The sequence below is a fragment of the Dermacentor silvarum genome, chromosome 1, assembly GCF_013339745.2.
Source record: "Dermacentor silvarum isolate Dsil-2018 chromosome 1, BIME_Dsil_1.4, whole genome shotgun sequence".
Lineage (NCBI taxonomy): Eukaryota > Metazoa > Arthropoda > Arachnida > Ixodida > Ixodidae > Dermacentor > Dermacentor silvarum.
This window is the reverse complement of record NC_051154.1, coordinates 5,309,940-5,329,823: the sequence shown is the minus strand read 5'-3', so window position 1 is coordinate 5,329,823 and position 19,884 is coordinate 5,309,940. Positions and strand designations below refer to the sequence as shown.

Genomic DNA, 19,884 nt, shown 5'->3' with positions numbered 1-19,884 from the left:
ATAGAAAATGTAAGAATATGTACAGTTCTAATGACATCTACAATACACAGGACGAGACAACGTTAGGCTAATACAACAAAAGCAGGAATGAAGATACAATGCGAAGAACCGCGTTAAGAGAAAAAAACAATGCGTCATCAAATAAGTGACTGTAAATGGTTACACAAAATTGATCATGGTCCGAAATGGAAACAATATCTGAGGGAAGGTGGTTCCAGTCACTGGACGTGCGTGGGATGAAAGAATAAAAAAAGTGTTAGTGCGGCAAGTAGTAACGTGTACCTTATGGTGGTGATCTAAGCGTACTGAACGATAAGATGGGGTCGTAACGAACTGGGTTTTGAGAACTGGATGATGGTATATTTTATGGAAAAGTGTAAGACGACATGCTTTGGGAAGTGCTTTGCTTACTTCAGTGCATCGAATTTCTTTTCTTTATGCTGGTCGTAACATATCGCAGTATTCTACGAAACTATTTCGCCATAAACATCCTTGCCTTTCCTTGCTTCCCTGCCTCTACTTCCTGTAAAACACATCCAACAATGTGAAAAGCAGGCAAACACCTTGTTTTTATAAGCAGTGGATAGCACATTAAACAAAAGCAGATCAAAATTGTGCAGTCAAGTCAGCCGGTTGCATTCCTTCCTGTGAATGATAGCATCTTTTCAAGTGTGGGTGGTTCTTGCGTGTCCACAGCTCATAAAGTGTGCAGACGCATCACGAGGCATAGGTCATGCCCAACAAGATGGAGCCAATGTTGCTAATGAGTTTGCAATTACATGTATTCCTGTATAAACTTGTATGACCATATCCCATCATTACTCAGCCGAGCTTGCTCCGACTCATATTCATTAAAGTTATACTCAGCTGAGTTTGCTCCAACTCAGATTAATCAAAATTCTCCTTAGCCGAGCTTGCTCTGACTCATATTCACCAAAATTATACTCAGCTGAGCTTGCTCTGACTACCACGTGACAATTTTCACCAAAAGTTTACTCAGCTTAGCTAGCTCTTACTCATATTAACCAAAATTCTACTCAGCCAGGCTCACACGAACTCAGCCTCATGTTTAGGTCCAAGTCTTAGTGAGCCGACGTTTGAGTGAGCTCACCGGGCTATGTATACATTACATTGTGTGACCTGTGTGATGCACAAGCAAACATTGCATATGAGTACCTGTTTCATCGGATGAAATGAGGACAACTCTACACATTGCAGTTAGTTTTCTAGAGTTTAACTGACTGTTGCGTGAAAGCTTCACCTCATGTCGATTCAAGCAAGTGCATTGGATCTGCATCATATTTTTTGCCAATCCTGCTGGCTGTCTTGGCCATTACTGGGTGGCCACATTTTGTACATTTCAACACAAAGTTGAATAAATGACTGTGGTGCAATATATTAAACAAAGATGCTTGCATCACCGCAAGTACAACAATCAGAACATGATAGAAACACATGCACATAAGATGCACACAAATGATAAATACATAAACAGACGGAATCAGTTGGCCACCACCTTTTGCAAACAAAAAGGAAATGGAAGAAAAAAAAGCACAGGCTAACGCAATGGCGCCACGCATAATCATTCCCCTTGCCAGGTACAAGGGAACCTAGAAGTTGCCTTCAGGTGGCAGTAATGGAGACTTGCATTCCGCAGCTGGCCACTCAACTACTCAAGTGTGTTCAGTCTGTACTTGTACTTAGGCACACTTTTTATTTTCTATATCCTAAAAATTTAATTAGATCTCCTCAAAAATTCTGAGGCTTGCAAAGGTAAATAGTTATAATAGTTATATTTCATTCTTGTTCATGAAGAAAGCTCATACAAAAGCTTAGAGATATCGTCAGTGTCCCTCACTTTCCCTCAGAACATAAGTAGTCTGTTATTGACATTCAAGCAGCTTTTCAACAGCAAGAAAGGGAATCGTCTTCCCCTGTTTTCAGCATTGGTTTGATGCAGGCAATTCAGGGAGGCATAAGTTTTGTTAATTCGTTCGGGAATACCAGATTAGATTGTACCTTGACGCTTTCCTTGCACTTTCTTATTTTGGTCAAATAATCTAGTTTGAAATGGCTCCAGTTAGCATGCTCTAACATCGGTCTTGTATAGGTTAAGTACATGACTAGCTTAACAGACTGGGATGCTGGCTTTCATTTCCAGGAAAGGAACCATAGTGACTGCTTCCAGTTGCATATGTTTTTCGTTATCTGGGTTTTCAGCCCCACTTTTAAGATAATGTGCTGGAGCAGGTAGAAGCACACGCATGCCATTGGCGGGTAGTTTCGATAGCTTCTTACTTTACGCTTGCCACTACGAATACAAAATTGTGGCGTTCTGTTTCGTTATTAAACAAACAAATGTACTCCTGACAAGGTATTTAATGTTTTCCACACCGCTGCGCTACGTACTGCAGCATATTGACTTAAGTTTCTTGATACAGATTCACAGAATACAAACCGCGCGAGCCACAAGACGAGAAAGTAGACAACGCCCTTGTCTGTTAGAATGTTATGATGCTACGTACACAAGTGACTGCAGCTCGTAAAAATTTGTTGTCGGCTTTTACGCCTTTTGAATTATTCAGAGAGGACTTGTATACATAATTACAGCACATACGCCGCGATGGACGAACCAGGCTGGCGCCAAGAATAAAGTTAACAATATAAATTCCATTGCACGTTCAGTAATTACACACAGATCATTTGCGGCTTCTTTCAGGGGCAGACGTGAGCTTTCGGGTTTGTGCAAGAATATTGCTAGGAGCAGGAACCATTTATGCGCAATTCCGAGCAATAGACACGCATCCTTTCTTCAGAAGCTGACATTAAGCACGGGTTGCGCAAGAGTATCTCTGCGTTGACATGACGGCTTTGCTGCAGCTGAATTCCGAATACTGCATATGCGACGAGGACAGCTATATGGGCTTGTGGATAGGTCCTCTTGTAATTTGTTGTAGCGCAGGCAGAACGATACGGACATGAAAGACACATGAGACAGCACACAGCTCTGAACGACTAGCTGCAAACAGCTGTTTACATCCGCCATGTCTGCTCGTACTGAACCTTAGAAACCGCCGTTGAGCACTCCAAAAGAAATTAAACTTTGAAATGTTCTGAAATCACAAAACAGACGTATTATTTGCTCCTATTAAAGACGGGTCAATAATTGTGTAACGCACAGGTTTTTTCATTACATTTGTAAAATTTTGTGGCGTATGCCATAAAATTTGGCAGGAAGCAACCCTGGGCGTCGCACCAGCCGCACGCATTGTTGAAATCGCAATTGTGCGAAATAAGCCCTCTAAAAATCGCATTGCGACGCGTGCAACTGCACCGATTTTCGTCGCTCCAGTCGCAGCATGTGAAACAACCTTAACCCTTCCATCGCTATCCCTGCCATAGATATGAAACCATTTCTGGTGAAAAAACTGAGGTGCTGTTGGCAACGCTTGTGGGACACAAAACACTCAAACAAGCTTCATTTAATAAAGCCACGTTTAGGAAGTTCGCCACCTACAATAAAAACACGATGAATCGAGGTCAATCTCTGTCAACTACGAATAGGCCACAGGTATGGCATTGCCTTTTGAGCGGCTAAGGGATACAGACACAAAAGTTGGCGGGTGGTTTTTTGCGTTGGAACAAAAGTTGAATTGTTGAAAATAACGAATACAACAAGCTGCTCTAAAAAAAAAGAACGAGAAACATCTTTTTTTTGTGATTTTCTGTTGCACCTTGTCTCCAAGCCGCCCCGGAAGAAGCTGAAATTTGACGTCATAACACCTACCAGTGCGCGCGCGCGTGGCCAAGGTCAGCCACAGCCGTCGCAACGTTTACTGGGGTGTTGGTCGTTTGCAGCGTTTGTTTAACCCTTTTTGGCAATCTTTGCACGTGGTCCGTCTAAAACATCATCCCCGTCGACGCTCCACGCAGGTGGTGCGTCTTACATGAGCCTTCCCGCGGTCATCGCTTGGTATTGACGCGTTCGTCGCGGCGGAAGGAAATGCCCAGACATTGCTGTTATAATAGCATCGTCGGTCGTGACACGCCGTCGCACACGTTTCCCAGAGACGAGAAGGTGCGTAAACTTTGGTTACCTGCCTGTCAGCCATCACGCCCAGCCTGGAGACCTCTAAAAAATGACTTCATTTGCGCGGACCACTTCGTCGACGATGACTATGTGACCAGCCCGGCTGTGCTGAAAAGCCTCGGCATGCCGCTCAAAAGGCAATGCTTAAAACTTGACGCTGTGCAATTGGTCTTCTCACGAAAATGCAAGGCAGAAATGATCAGCGGAGCGTTTGAAAAGAGGAGGCGAAAAGATGTCGGTACTGTTTTCGTTCACTTGCAGCCATCTAGAGCAGCCATCTAGAGCCATCTAGGGCGAGGCTGGGGCGAGATGCCTGAGGCTGGGCGCGTAATGTCTTTTAATATGTTGGCAAAGTATATTAAAACAATACAAGGCTAGCGTGCGCGACTCATGAGATCAGTCCTACATGGCAGCGTGGACAGAACCCCAGACAGGTGCTGCCATCTGTCAGGCGGCTGGCGAAGTGGACGTGAGTGTCTCGGAGGTACTGATACCTCATAGCAGTTGCTCACGCCGACGGCATAAACTACTATTCAGGCATCCACGCAGTGCTGAAGTATCTCGCAGCTGCCTTGCCTGCGTGCGCTCTTGAAAAAGCAAATTTACAGAGGAAATGACAAATAATTCTTGCACAAGTGTCTGGTGCAAAGCGCAATTTTTTTTTTTTTTTTTTGCGCTACGGTTCGCGAAAACCTGACAGGCACTTCCACAGCCGCCTGCTCTTCTTCGTTGCTTGATGCGGAAGGCTTGTAACCGTAAGCGGTAATATTTCTTGCCAAGGTGGAATGGTCCTCGTCTTCAGACGTGTACTCATTGCTGGTAGAGGCACCAGAACTCGAATCCATGCTCGCGATGGCGGCGTTGGCACGCTTCAAATGATCGCAGCCGGCTGGCTGGCTATCTGACGAGGGTGTCGTGACGTCACGCCTTCCAACTCCCGCGGGCGGCGAGGCACGCGCTCACAAAAACGCGAAAAATAAAACCATTGGCTCAAAAATGAGCTAAGTGACTACGTTTTTCCGGTGTAATCACACACTGAGGATTCATTTTCAGCATTTTCGTAAAATTTTCACATTTTGTGTCCGTATCCCTTTAACAAACAGTGATCCTCCCGTCAGTGGGAAATGTGGGAAGACGCTAACTGTGCTCCATGTCTTGCTTGAATGTCGGGAAGTAGAAGAGCAAAGAAAAAAGTATTTCCCTTTAGCATACAGTATGACAACGTATTCCATTACACCCGGCATTGTTTCTTGGTAAAAACCCGCTCTTTGACATGAAATCATTGTTAGGCCTTTTAAATGTTATTCACCCGAGCGATCCGTAGCATGGCCTCGCAATAGAGGCCTATGCTGCGGCATTAGTCTCTATAGCACGTGCCTCCAGGCCCTTGCGCACAAGGGTCCTGGTGAGGCAGTAGTGCTGCTTGGAAGTTATCAATAGCTGAGTGTTTTACATTTGTCATTTATATACATAGCACATGTCACTGTAGTCATTGTCATTGTTTTATTGCAAGTACATGTTTTACGCATCTATACAGCGACCAGTTTTAGGCCTTTATACTTCCATGATACATCTACTCAACGCTAATCATCCATCGATCATTCTGTACCATTTCTTGGCGTTCTTTGGCCATACCTGGCCCTTGCGCCATTGAACAGTATGCATCATCATCATATCTGACAGGGTGAAGGATGCTGTTACCTGGCATATGCAGTCACATTATTGGGAAGTGCAGGCTGCCAGCAATCCACATGATTACGTTTGAATCCACTTATAATGAAATATGGGGACCATACTTGAGTGCACCTATTGAAATTGTGTCTAGAAATAACGAAAATATTTAAAAGCATCATAGTGTTACAATGAACACTTGAAACACAGTCACTGTAAACAAGGAAGCAAAGTTTATTCAAGGATCACAGAATGTTTAGAAGCGCGGACAAAAAGCCTTCGACAGGCTTAACTGGGCCTGTGCCCCCTACAAATGGCACACAGCGAGAAAAACGTGGTCTAACTGAACTGGTTGCAGTATGTATGCATTAACAAAAGACATAAAAAATAATGTCTGGCACAAGTCAGACAGCCATATACAAATATCATTACAGTGTTCATAGCACGAGATCCTGTATACAGTGCAGACCTCTTATAACATAACCGCTTTTAGTGCGGGACCGGTTATAGCATGGGTTTTTTTGGCCACCGATATATCTCCCATAGAACTCAATGTATAGGCGGACCGTTTATTGCGTAGGCACGCGAAGCAGAATACCAGTTATAGCACGGTTCTATTAAGCGCGCGACCATGAAATCGGCGCACAGAGCACGGCTGCACGGTTGCCGGGTGCGCAAACGCTGAAGAGTGGGAGCGCGGGTGCGTGCGTGGAGACCAGCGGCGAAAAACGAAACAAAAAGTTGCAGTTTCACCCGAAAGGCGAAACAAATTTACTAGTAGAGTATACGGAGTAAGAATAGTAGTTTTATCACCTGCATAAACTTGGCCACATTCGCTTACTAACTGAATTAACAAGCATGGTGTTCAGCGCACACAAGCAAACATGAATAGGTGGCACTCGACGACTGCAGACAAGCACTGTTAGAATGCAAGCGTGAGCAAATGTGGCAGGAGCAGCGACCGAAGGTTCGTGCAGTCTGTCGCTTCAACGGAAACTGAGCGGCGAAAGCACAGCGCATACGAAGGTCAGAGCCGTGTGGAGATCGCTTTCAAGATACGGTGCGTGGGACAGCCCTCAGCCCCGCAAAGTACGCAGTGGCTTGCAGAGAAAGCCGTGCCCCCTCCCTCCCGCACTGCCTTCGCGCTTTCCTCCTGTCGTGTGGGAGATTGAGTCGCCAGTTCCTCTTGCGCCCGGTCGCAAGATACGCATCGAATGCCGCAGCTAAACGTCGCTTCCCTTCCCTCCCTCCCAAAGCCCCACGGCCTTCCGCACGTCGTCGCGTTTGCTATCCGCTGTACATTCGCTCTCCGTGAAAGCACACGACCCTAGCGCGCTTTCACTCGCACATACAGCATACGGCATACAGCATTTTTTTTTTTCGTTTTTTTTTTCTGGAGTGGGAGCGTGGGCGCATGCGTGGAGACCAGCGGCGAAAAGCGAAACAAAAAGGAGAAGAAGGGCGGGAGACTTTGGAGGAAGGAGGGCGCGTGTTTTCATCACTATAGCAGCGTCTAGAGCATGGTTTGAGAAACACTGTGGTCTATACTCTAGAGTGAACTAGATAGCAGCATCCAAGCAGTGTGGGTGGAGTGCGGGGGAGAACGGTGGCGCACTTTTTTTCTTTCTCATTTTTTTTTAGTAGTGGGAGCGTGGGCGTGCGCGTGAAGACCAGTCTCCAGACGAAAATAACAGGGTTCTTCCGCTGATGCTGCACTTGTTAGGTGAACTTGGTTTCTATGCTGTGTTGCGATTATGTTGCATCTATGTGTGGGTGAAATATGTAATTTGAAAGGTGGGTTGCTCGTTTGGCATAAGCAAAAGCCGAAAAAAGCATGCTTTGATTATAATGTGGTACCGCTTATAGCGCGGATTTTTACAACTACCGGGACTTATGTTATAAGCAGCCTACACTGTATACAAAAATATGGGTAATGAGGAACGGCAAAGTAAGAGTCAAATATCTAGATTCAATATTGCAAGTACCGTAAAAGCTTACAGACTCTTGTGAGAATCACCAGTATCTTGTGCGCAAATTTTTGAATAATATTAATGAAGTATCATTATTATCTCTTGACAATTCATTTAATAAAGATGGCAAGTGAAATTTTAACCTTTGTTTTCCATAGGTTGTACGGCATACTTCAACTTTCCACTTCTCAGGTTTATGGATATTGATGGTTTTCTTGAAGTCCCACTAAGCTGTCTAATTAATGTTTTGGTACGCCTAGATACGGTCAGATTTCTAATGTTGAGCAAGCCTGTAGGGATGCAGTGATTTCACATGGATAATGTTGAACTTGAATAGTTTTGCTGTGTGCGAGTTAGGCGAAACTTTTAAGGCTATGCGAATGACCCTTTTTTTTTGTAACTGAACAATTCTATTAATATTTTCCGAGGGTTATCGTGGGCAGACTAAGGTGCCATAGCTCATTATTGAGGAATATAAAGAATTGGATAAGAAGTGACGGCGCATAAAGCTAGTCGTGCGACAGGATAATTAATGTGATCGTCCCATAACATGTTTTCTCAAAAGTAGATTTCTAACGTTTTAAAAGACCGAACTTCATTGTTAGTGATCATGAGGGGTGGAAGATGGAAACATTTTTGATGTGGGTGGAACATTACAGCTTTAGTCATTTGAACATTAATCTTTAAATCATTTTCAAAAGCCCAGATATTAATTAGTGTTAATGTATTATTGGCTCTTTCAGCCAGCTCTGGACACCTGAAATCACTGAAAAGAATAAACTCGTGTTGTCGGCATATATGATTTACTTTGACGAATTATCAATATTCACAAGTTCATAATGTATAGTATAAAAAGGAAGTGGCCCAAAATGCACCCTTCAACTCTTTCCCTACCATGGGGAAAATAGGTGTTTTTTCTATGTTACGGAAAATGTCTTTTTCTGAATTAACTACTGCACTCAATATTTCATGTAATACATAAACGGAATGCAATATGAATGCATTTTTCATGCATAGAAGTTTTACTAAGGAGATGTGTGTCATAAAACAGATAAAAATTGTTAAAATCAAGATTGTGCGATAAAATTGAACATAGTTTGTAAAGACATGCTTGTATATACTAAGAAAAAAATGTTACGAAAATTATGAGATATACAAAATGTATTGCCAGTTATTAGGCACTATCTCCAAAAAAAATGACAATTTTTAATTGAACAGGTATTCCGCTACAAAAGTTTTAACTGCAAGAACTACAGTTGGGCGTGCCGGGCTGATTTGCATTGTCGTTGCTTTCAGACTCGTCCGACGAAAAGTCAGCGTCCAGTGACTTGCTATTATTCGATGTATCGACGAGATCAGCCGCAAAGGCAGCGGAATCGCGATATTTGTGATCTGCCGAAGCGCACACGCAGTTTCCGGAGCCGGACATTTTTGCGTTCTGCTTTCACGATTGCGAAACTTCGGAGCGCGTTTAAAAATCACTGCTTGGCGGGAAAGAAGGGAAATGCTTAGAAAACTAAAGTATAGTTCTCCTCCTTCACGTCTGATACAGTAGTACAGTCGCCGACCGTTTATTCGGACTCGACGGGAACCGCGAAAAAATCCGAATAATCGAGAGTCCGAAAAAAAAGGATTCGCCAGAAAAAAGTACCTTTATGGTCCCAGTGGACGGAAAAAATTGTCAATGCGCGACTGTACAGATGCACGCTTACACGCGATCAGGTCAGCCTTATTTCTGACAGTGTATGGCTATTTGTAATTGCCGCGTCTCGTCGGCGCAGATGGCACGGGAGGCGTCGGAGCCATTTCGCACTACGCGACGACTGGACGAGATCGAACATCAGGCCACTAAGCCATGGGTTCTCAAAGTGGGTTCTGCGGGTACGGGTTCCGCAGGCCCATGCTCGGGGTTTCGCGAGCCACTGATAAATTTTCCCTGGTCCCGCTCTCGACAAGTGTCTAAAACGGCAAACACGAGGTGCGCTTGATCCAAAGAACCTCCATTACCCATGCCCGAGTGTCAAAAAGCACATCACAGTGCGTAACAGCAACGCGCGAACTGCGCAATAAATACGCAAGCACAGTGGCGTAGCCAGGGGGGGGGGGGGGGGTTGGGGGGGTTCAAACCCCCCCCGAAATTTTTTCAGCAAACCCCCCCCCCCCCCCCCCCCCCCCTACTAACCCACCCTTTGTTTTCGTCGCTTCGCGCTGACATAATTCATGAAACCGGTGCTACTATCACAATTTAATTCCTGGGCGCTTCCGTTTGGGTTGGTAATTTACAGCGAATCATGTCTGCATATGGAAAAAAACTGTCACGGTGTTTGTCAAGGCTTGCACACTCTGTGAAGTTTTGGGCGAGAATGTGGCGGCCGCATTCTGAAGCAACAAATGCGCAACAAATGAAGCAACAAATGCGGCAGCCGCATTTTAGATGATGGCGAAAACGCTCGACGCCCGTTTACTTAGATTTAGGCTGCACGTCAAAGACCCCAGGTGGTCGAAATCTCCGGTATACATTTCCGCCGCTTCCCTTCAGGTGCCGGTTAGGCCGCGCTCGCGCAGGATTTTAGGCTACGTTCACACTTGGTCTCGAAGCTGTAGGAAGCGGCAAAATCTCGCCTAGGCGGCAAAACAGGCAGAAAAACAGGCTGCGAGCCAAATCGGCCTCGGGCCGATTTTTTCGCCATGGCGAAACGGAAACGCGGTGGAAAGTCGTTCTGCTTCACTGGAAGCTACACTAGCATGTAAACAACCGGACCCGGTCGTAAAATGGCACCGGGCACAAAAACCATGGCACCAAAAGTGTAGGCTGTAATGCTGATCGACGCGATCAAGAACCAGCCCTTGCTCTACGACAAGAGTGGCACTAAAACGTACTGTCAGCAATACTCGCGATAGTATTAAACGTCGCGCGACCGGAGGTGCGGCAACGAAGCCTTGGCGTGACCCAACTTCTCGCGCTTTTGCAAAGCCAGGCGAACCCACCACCGCCGTTTCCGAGGTGTCCGCGTCTTCCGTTTATTTAGTGTCCATTTCTAGAAAACAAGTAGGTAGAAGTATAAAAGCCATTTCTTCTTCCACTTCCATGGCAGACAATAGTTAGGCAGATTCCTCGTTGGCGCTCCATAATTCTCCTCGCACGTGTACGGGATGTTGCAGAAGTCGCGGGGTGCTTTTCTCGTCGCGACGATAGATTGGGAGCGTAGGTCTCACGTAGGACGCGCAGGCTTTGGCGAGCCCCAACACAAGGGCCAGCCCAGGTTTTAGCTGTGGTGTTCCCGTTGCCCCTTTGGTGTCCTGGAGGCGCCGACAATACGAAATGATGAAATGTTATTACAACTTGTAAATAAAAGCTATTAAAGAAATATCACGCCTAGGCACCAACCTGTGACTCAGCGCTACCGCGCCCGTGTGCGGAGAATTACGGAACGCCAACGAGGAATTTACCGAAGGTCGCAGATGACACGCGAAGTTGCGTAAAATGATCACTTTTCATGACGGTACGTGGGTCAAAGAATGAAGATACCGCTCGAAATAATGCGATAATGAGCGCCACCACGCCGACAAACGTACGCAGACTAGATGGATCTGGACGAAAACGGCAGCGGCGGCCGGCAGCGGCGGCCGCGGCGGTAGCAAAACAAATGTGAACAACTTGGACAGGCGCGGAAAAAATTTTCCGGCCGATTTGGCCTTTCCGCCCGCTTGCCGCTTTCCAAGTGTGAACGTAGGCTTAGTCTGCGCGAGAAACGTCTCTTGTTTGCGATTGCGCCCCTACGGAAGGCTGGTAATTACTGTTGTGTTGTTGAATCCCAAACCAGCAATTACGGAAGGCTAGTAGTTGCTGTTTTGTTGTGGAATCCCAAACCAGGAATGTACACACGAAGGGGTTGATGACAGCAGTGAAATTCCACCGACTCGCAATAGAATGCACGAAACAGACAGCCGACAAGCATGAAGTGTTGTGCGCAGTACAGCGTAAGTAAACTCTTGTTGCAGACGCTGACAGTTCTCGTCGGAGTTCACGCGTCCTGAGAAATTGTTTATGCGCACTATGCACTGAATAATACCGGAGTTCATTCCTGCATCACTATAGTACACCAATCAGTCGAGATTCTGTGAGGTACAAGGCCGCTTCCTGTTTGCACCGGCGTAAGTGAAGCAGAAAAGACTTGCACGCACTACTTTAAATGCGTACACATGCCATATCTATGCTGTGCGGTGAAATATTCTGTACAATTCTGAATCTGTTGACGTAAAGGCAAATGACGGCTGCACGCTCGCACACAGCGCAAGACACAGCGGCCCATGCACTTGCCGCAGGAAATGCAACCCTCTCGTATAAGGGAGCGAGGCGACGAAAGCTTCGAAAAAAAAAAAAATAATAAAGCCTTACGCGTTTTTGCGCGTATTTAAGTTTTCTAGCGCAAAGACAGCAGCGAACAAGTTATTGCTATGGGAGTAGGTATAGCCTGGTCACACGTACATTTTCACGCGTATAGCCGTCCTTGACTTGTGAAACGCACTTCGCCCCGACGAGGACGACGCCATCTACGCTTAACGGAAATTAACAATTAATGATGTCTTCTCCGATCGCACGGTGTCAATGATGCGTTTTCGAAGACTGGTCCATTCAGTGGCGCGATGAGAGACCGTTGCTCCAAACGCCCACTGTACTTGTCGTACTTACTGTATTTAATGAGCTTACTTTAGTTTTTACTTAATATCTTCACAAGCACACGCACACGCGAGGGGGGGGGGGGGAGGTAGGGGCGGTCCCATGTCTTTGATATACATGTCTAGAGTTTGCTTACACTACCGCTATTTATTATCGATCACGTGACCTAGAGGAAAGCAGAAGCTTGCCCCCCCCCCGGTCGGGCCGGTGAACCCCCCCCCGAAAAAAATTTCTGGCTACGCCCCTGCGCAAGCAGCTTGTAGCCACCCAACCTCGCAGAACGGGCAGCGCGCCTAAGCTTTCGCACTTGAATCTCGGAGGCCGTAGCTTACCACCGTGCGCCTTTCTCCTATTTGTAGATAGGGTAGGTGCCGATAGCGTGCGCACTGACCTATACGTTGGAGGGAAAAAAAAAAAAAAAAAAAAAAAAAACCGCGGAGCACCGTTAATGCGCGCCGCAGACGAGCAAGAACGGCGTAGCGTCCAACCGAATCGCCAGACCGCATCGCCGTGGTCCTCAGCGGCAATCGTACGCGGCACGTGACTGACAGCAACGCCGAAGCGCTTCGTGCCTAATTGTGCCTTTAAAGCCTTTATTCTTGCGTTTATCGCCGCGCGTAACACCGCGTTGGCGGCTAGCCGCGTGCCTCTGTAAGTGCGTAGTCGCTATCTCTGATCGCGTCGATAACCACCGCTGTTTCGTCCGCAGCGGTTGCGGCAAATAGTAGTTTCGTTTTCACTCGATGCGCGCGTCGGCTGCGTGCCTTCACAACTGCGTAGTCGCCTCCCATGGCAGCGTCGATAGCGACCGCAGTTTCGTCCGCACTTCTTGCAGCGAAAGGTAGTTTCGTTTTGACTGGTGCGTGCGTCAGCCGCCTGCCTTCTGAACCGCAAGGTCGCCGTCCATGATCGCGTCGATAGCGGCCGCGGTTTCGTCCGCAGCGGTTGCGGCAAGCAGTAGTTTCGCTTTGACTCAGTGCAAAGCTGTCGAAGATAAAAAGCACCGGCTACATCGCGATGGACGGACAATTTGTTGGCCAGCAGCTGAGTGGCGAAAAATAATCGGGATGTGCGCCCGTTGTTGCAAAGCGCGTCTCAGATGAAAACGCGCGCCGCGAAGGATGTCGCGACGCCTTTGCCGCTGCTAGCGCTAATCAGTCATGAGATGAAGAGAATTTCAGCTTCCGCACTGGTCTTGTGCGCTAAATAGAAACAAGATTTGACGATTCATTGAGTAAATAAAATCGTGTTGACGTAGTGAAGCATTTGTTTGTTTTCTTGATACCCTCGATAATTCGACATTCGGTTAATTCAGGGGGGGGTTCATTGGCACTTTAAGGAGCTTAGCAGAGTTCCCTGGGATGAACGTACTTGAGAACCCCTGCACTAAGCAAAAGAGCGAGACTTGAAAGGTAGCTGTTGACAAGGCCTAGGTAGAGTGTACTAGAATATTTTGAGTGGCGCGACCGGCGGCCATGGAGAGGGCCTTTTCGTGCGGAAAAGTAGCGGCGGCGCTGTAGTCGACCACTCTTGAAAGCGTCGTCCGGCCTCGCAGGCGGCAGCTTGCCGGTGCGTTTGCAGAAACGGAGAGTTTCCACGAAAGGAACGTAGAAATTAATGTTTTATCGCAACTGAACTACATTACTGTCCCGGCTACAATTAATCTGCGCCGGGCGAGCACCTGGCAAGCACCTGGCATGATCGGAGATGTTTTTTTTTTTTTCTTTTTTTATGACGCGCAAAATGATTGTGAGATGATTGGTGAAGCGCGACAATAACCTTATTATAGAAAACGTATTATTAACCAGCTGCTTGGAAATTGGATCAAACGTCGCTATTGGAGCGATCAATGTCCGTCATTCATTTTATTGCCTGCTTAATTATAAAGTTTCCTGTACAAGACGCATTCTAATGAGCACAGCGGAGTGTGTGAGCAGTATTGCAATAACTGTATTGTCAAGTGGTAGTGACGGTCGGGAATACAGCAGCAAAACCGTGAATGGCAAAACTAACTCTTCAGTGGGAGAACCTAGCTGTGCCCAGGAAAACCGGCTACACTCAAAGTACAATGATAGCGGCGAACACAGTTGAAAATTTGATCAGCGGGTCGAGCGCGTCGGCTTTTATACTTGACTCTTTGTCTACGTATCAGTCATCGAAGGTTCCAGAGTAATCGCTGGTGCCAGCGTGTCTTCCAGAAAATACTACACAATTCGCGTCGCGCATACATGCAATCAGATTACGCAAGGTTCGGTGACAATTAACAGACAGCCGATACAACCATCGATAACATTCGGGAAACTTCCGATATATGCGTCCTACACGGAGCGATAACATTTCTTAGACAGTGTAACGTATATTCACCCGAGAAAAATAAACGAGCACACGTTTTTAGTATAATTTTTTTTTCATTTAGTCGCAATTCTGCCGAAGGTATAGATATTGTCTGTAATCAGAATCCTTATTCGAACTGCAAGAAGCCTAAATGCATGCGGAAAAAAAAATCAATTTGCTCGGCATCCACTGCACCGTTCTTTATTGGGTTTGTTGCCTTTTGAAATAAAACTTTCAAATGATCAAAGTGTAGGAAGCAGAATGTTTATTAAAGCTGTCAATCTTTTTTATACAAATATTGTTAAACTAAAACAAAAGGCAAGCATCAAATTTAACTAAGTACTAAACAAAAATGTCACAAATTTTTATACTGCAATCATCTGTATACTTGGATATCCGCACTGCGTAAAATTGATGTATTATACACTGCTCTGAAAGACACCCATAATTTCATAGCAGGAATTTTCCAAAATGTTCGTAAACATTGTAAATATTTCTTCTAAGCTGTACATTGATATATAACATTTTTCCGCTCGAGATGCTCTAACAGATGCAGTTCACACAACTGCGATATCTGTTTTTAAAGCAGATTTACAGACTTCTAAGCTTTGTTCCGTTTTTTTTTTTCTTTCACGCGCTCTCCTTCGTGGGTCTCCGTAAAGAGTGTCTGAAATCATAATTCTGCTGCACATGGTTGCTTTAAATAAGCATTCTCTCTTCAATGCAACAAATTTCGACGTTATTATCAGGCGCGAACTGACGCCGTTGCGTCAGTGACTGCGGTGTCGGTGTTTTATTGGTTAGATATCAAGGCACCTTCAGCAAAATAGTCGGCATCGCGTCAGGTCGAAGAATTGGTTTCATCCTTGGCACTCGAACTTCTGCTCCGTTCACGTGCGTCGGTCACGTAACAACTGACATCGCAAAGGCCGAGCACCGACTTTCAAGCACACTGGCTTGGCTTGGCCTGGCCTGCTGTTTGGCCGCGGTATACAGTCAATGGATACTGGACTGGCTAAATCCGAAAGACGACAACCAATAGGTGCAGCTAACAAAAGTATAGCCTTCGAGATCGGCAACTGACACTTGTAGGTGCTGCGTGGATTTAGACACCAGCAATCCAACCATAGCAAGCGCGCCCTTTCAGTGCTGGCAACCTAGCAAAATGTAAACATCGCGGCTAATCGCGGCCAGCTTGTCGTGACCGTATCGTGGCGTTCGACGTCGCATCTGACCAGGCCGCCGGAGTCTGAAAAATCGAACGGCGCGCTGTAGAGCGTCCGAACTATCGGTCGTGGTTATACATTACTTCAATGGGACGAGTGGCGGTGCCGCGAAGGTGTCCGAATAAACGAGCATGTCCGAATTTTCAGCGTCCGAATAAACGGTCGGCGACTGTATGTCCATGAGCGGCGCGGAAGGTCTCGAAAGTGGCGTTTCAAACAATAGATAGAAGGCTAACCATGCCCAATGAGCGCAGTATGCAAAGAGTTAAGAACACCCGAAGTTAGTGCTTGTATTGAAGAATGATGTCGGTTAATATCAATTGTGTGCAGAGTTGTAAGTATGAAGAAATTAAAGATGATACTTCACGGTAATTGTAGTGCTCGAGTTTCTGACGATGGGTGCGATGACTAATAGGGTCAACAGCTTTAGTGAAATGGAGAAAAAGTTGCAGAACTATATTTTTATTTTCAAATTTTCTAGTAGGATGGATTTCTTCTGAGCGAGGAGTGCTAGTTCAGTAGACATGTTTGGGCGGAAACCATACTGTTAGGAAGTTAGTATTTGGTGATGATCAGAGAAACATGTCATGCGCTTAAGGATTATTTTTTCAGAACCTTTCGAGAAGGCTGGCAGAATAGAAATGGGCCTATAATTAGACATATCAGCCTTGCTCCCCTTTTTATTAATTAGAACAATCCTAGCGGATTGCATGTTAAGCGGAAACACCTAGATTTATACAAATATTAAATATGTCTGTTCGACAGTGTGCAATGACATCAGTAGTGTACTTGACTGATCCTATCTGCAGGCCAAATGGATCTTGTGATTTACTATTGTTTAAAGAGGCCCTGAACCACCTCTCGGGCTTGGTGAAATATTATAGTCCGCAGGTAGCATAAGCTGCTGTGAACATCTCAGCCAAGTTTTGCTGTCGTACGTGATGCGTGGAGTCACTTTTCTCTCAAAACACTCTCATTTCCATTTGTTTCAACAGAAGCCATGATCCTCACTCATTTCTGTGTACGTTATTTCGTTATAAAGCACATTCCAATATGTGGCTGCTATTGGTCGCTGCGGTGGGTTACACCGTGGCCGCTGCGGGGTACTCTTAAGAGTCCACTGGCTAAGCGCACTGCGGCTCGCTGAGAACAACTGCGTTTGGCTTACGTTTAGCGCGTCGTAGGCATCAAAATTGTAGTAGTAGTAGTAGCAGTAGTAAACTTTTTATTTTAAAAAATGCGCAATGAAAATCGGAAGTCTAGCGTCTGTTAACATCCAAAATGAAATTTGAACTGCGCGCCATGGTGACATTTCGAAAGCTGAGCGTTGTGGCCACACCCCACCTCGCCGCAGCCTTCACAGTGCAAATCATCGAGGGAGGAAGTGGAGCACAGCGGAGGCCGTGTTTGGTTGCCAATAACTCCGTTTCTGCTGAACGCATTGAAGTACTTTTTGTGGCAAAATATTTCTGAAATAGCCTATTTTCACTTCAAATGTCTTTCTCCACTTAGATAAAAAGTGGTTCAGGGCCCCTTTAATGATAAGAATGCTGTAGTTACTTAGATATCTGTGACTTTGTGGACTTGGATATTGATTTTGTGGACCCATGTAGCATAACCTATTGTAGTAACCCAGTGTTAGGGCAACTGAAAGAAAATAGTCATTAACTGCATTAGCTAGATTAACTCCATTTAGTTCTACATAATCTTTCTCACAATTTTTGTAAGGGTGTCTTGTAATCGTTCTATGAGAGAGTTTAGCATTTTTCATAGATCCTGGGATCGTCCTGTTGATGAGTTGAAATGATTTGTCTGATAACACCGTTTGGTGATGTAGTTAATAATGTTTAAACTCTTGTAGTGTGTCTAGACACTTGATTTGTATGAACTTTACATAAATTTCATGTCACTTTTTTTATCAGCTTTAGCATATTTGCGTTACCCACGTCTTGCGTTGGTCAGATGTTTTCTGTGGAAATGAGGTGTTGTGTCTGTGTATATTTTAATAAATTTGGCATATGCCATTTCAGGATTACTCTCATTGAGCACATTATCCCAGTCAATATTTGCTCTCTTAATGCTCATGAAAATTTGAATATTTTTCTGGGTTTATAACCCCGTAATTGGTTTGTTGGCTTGCTTGCTTGTTAGTCTTAACTAGTCTTTGTGAAAAGACACAAAAATAACCAAGTGATGGCCTTTGGTGTAATTAATAGCACCACACCTAATAATCTCAGCATTTGAATTTGTTATGAAATGATCTATGAGCGTTTGAGTAGTCGTTATTATTGTAGGTGAAGTAATAATAGTATTCTAACACTAGTGACTCTTTAGTAATATTTCAAAATCTATTTTCGTGCTACTGTCAGCAAGGAGGTTAATGTTGAAATCACCACCTAAGATTATGGTGCATTTTTTATTAACAGAATCTAAGATAGAAACCAAGCAAAAAAAAAAAAGTCCAAAATATTGCCGCTGAGAAGACGATAACAAACACAAAATCAATAAGAACCACGCTTGAGCATAAGTGCTTCATAAACATCAGTAACAAGAAAATTCTGAAATTTTCACAGTTCATATCACATGAAATTGGCATGGACACTCGGCTGCCTTGTTTCCCAGTACGGTTCAAGTAATAACATTTATATTCAGGCATATGATAAACAACATGCTCCATGGTAAACCAAGTTTCAGAAAACAATGACATCAAATACACAGTCAAGTTCACGAAAAAGCTTTAGATTACTGTATTTGTTCCTGCAAGACTAAATTTAATGAACACGATTGAAGCATGGCTGTTTACTGGAAGCTATAAACCTATTGAGTTCTGATATGTCTGAACTGCTAGCTATGGAAGCCATGGCAAATAGCAGAATACGAAAAAGGAGCAGATATAAGTACAGCGATTAGAAGAAATTTAGTGAAATCATGCAGCGCATAATTTACAAAATTATATTCACTGCATTCGATTGCGAAGATACAAGCATAATTTCACTTCGTCTGACATGACCCGTGTCAAATTCAGTGGCTGATTCTGAGGCATGGCGAAAAGGCAGCTACACGGATTATCAATTGTCGTGATAGCAGGCATAGTTTCCCCCTTTGTTGAGCTCACACTTGTACCGTTTATTTGCTATTCCGCCGTCCACATGCATGATAGAGCTCAGATATGTTAGGTTGCCACCGACGTGAATACATCTACCGAAACTTGTCGATCACACTCAATCCTAATAGTGATTACCTCAAAGTCGTCAGATTTTCTAGCGTAGATTTTTCTGTTTCTGCTCTAGACATACTTCCAGCTGCTTTCCCTTTTATTAGAAACAGCCATGCCCAGAAGGCGCCTAAGAACGTGGCACAAGTGGTAGATGACAAAAACTGGCAATGTAGAAGTGTTCCCAAATTTTTGTTAAACCTTAGTTTCCTTGCTTTTTAAAAGAATTCCTCTCTCTTTTGATGCCGGGTAAATTGAACAGCAATGCAGTGGTGGGAAAGCTGCTACGTTTCTTTAATGCTGCTACGTCCATGCTCCAAGACGAGCCATGTCATGCCACTGCAGTTGTGGTCAATGCCAGGTGGCCACCGCCCTACACAGAGTTCCCTCTTGTCTCCTGCCATTTGTAAAGCTAAATGAGCTTTATCCAATCCAGTGCGTCTTCGCGGTCTGCCATTAAGAAACTCTGTGGCATATTCGTGGGTTTTGCACAGTTTGGCATCAAGTTTTGTCGGGCCTAGTAGTGTGCGCACTGCCCATTCTGCGTTGTACGTGTGTCTCACATTTGCACTTTGTACTGCCTGCGTGGCATTGGTGGGAGAGGTGTTCCTCAACCGACGGTGCAGGCTTCACGCGTTAGTCCTGCTCAACAATGCATAAAACGTGTGCATTGGCTACAGTGCAGCAGAGTTAGTGTA

General features: G+C 45.1%; 1 protein-coding gene across 1 annotated transcript in view; it reads left to right on the top strand.

Moving 5' to 3' along the window:
• Nucleotides 1–19,884, top strand: part of LOC119456230 (carboxy-terminal domain RNA polymerase II polypeptide A small phosphatase 1) — a 55,235-nt gene that overhangs the window by 7,694 nt on the left and 27,657 nt on the right. The gene's annotated exons all lie outside the window — the stretch shown is intronic.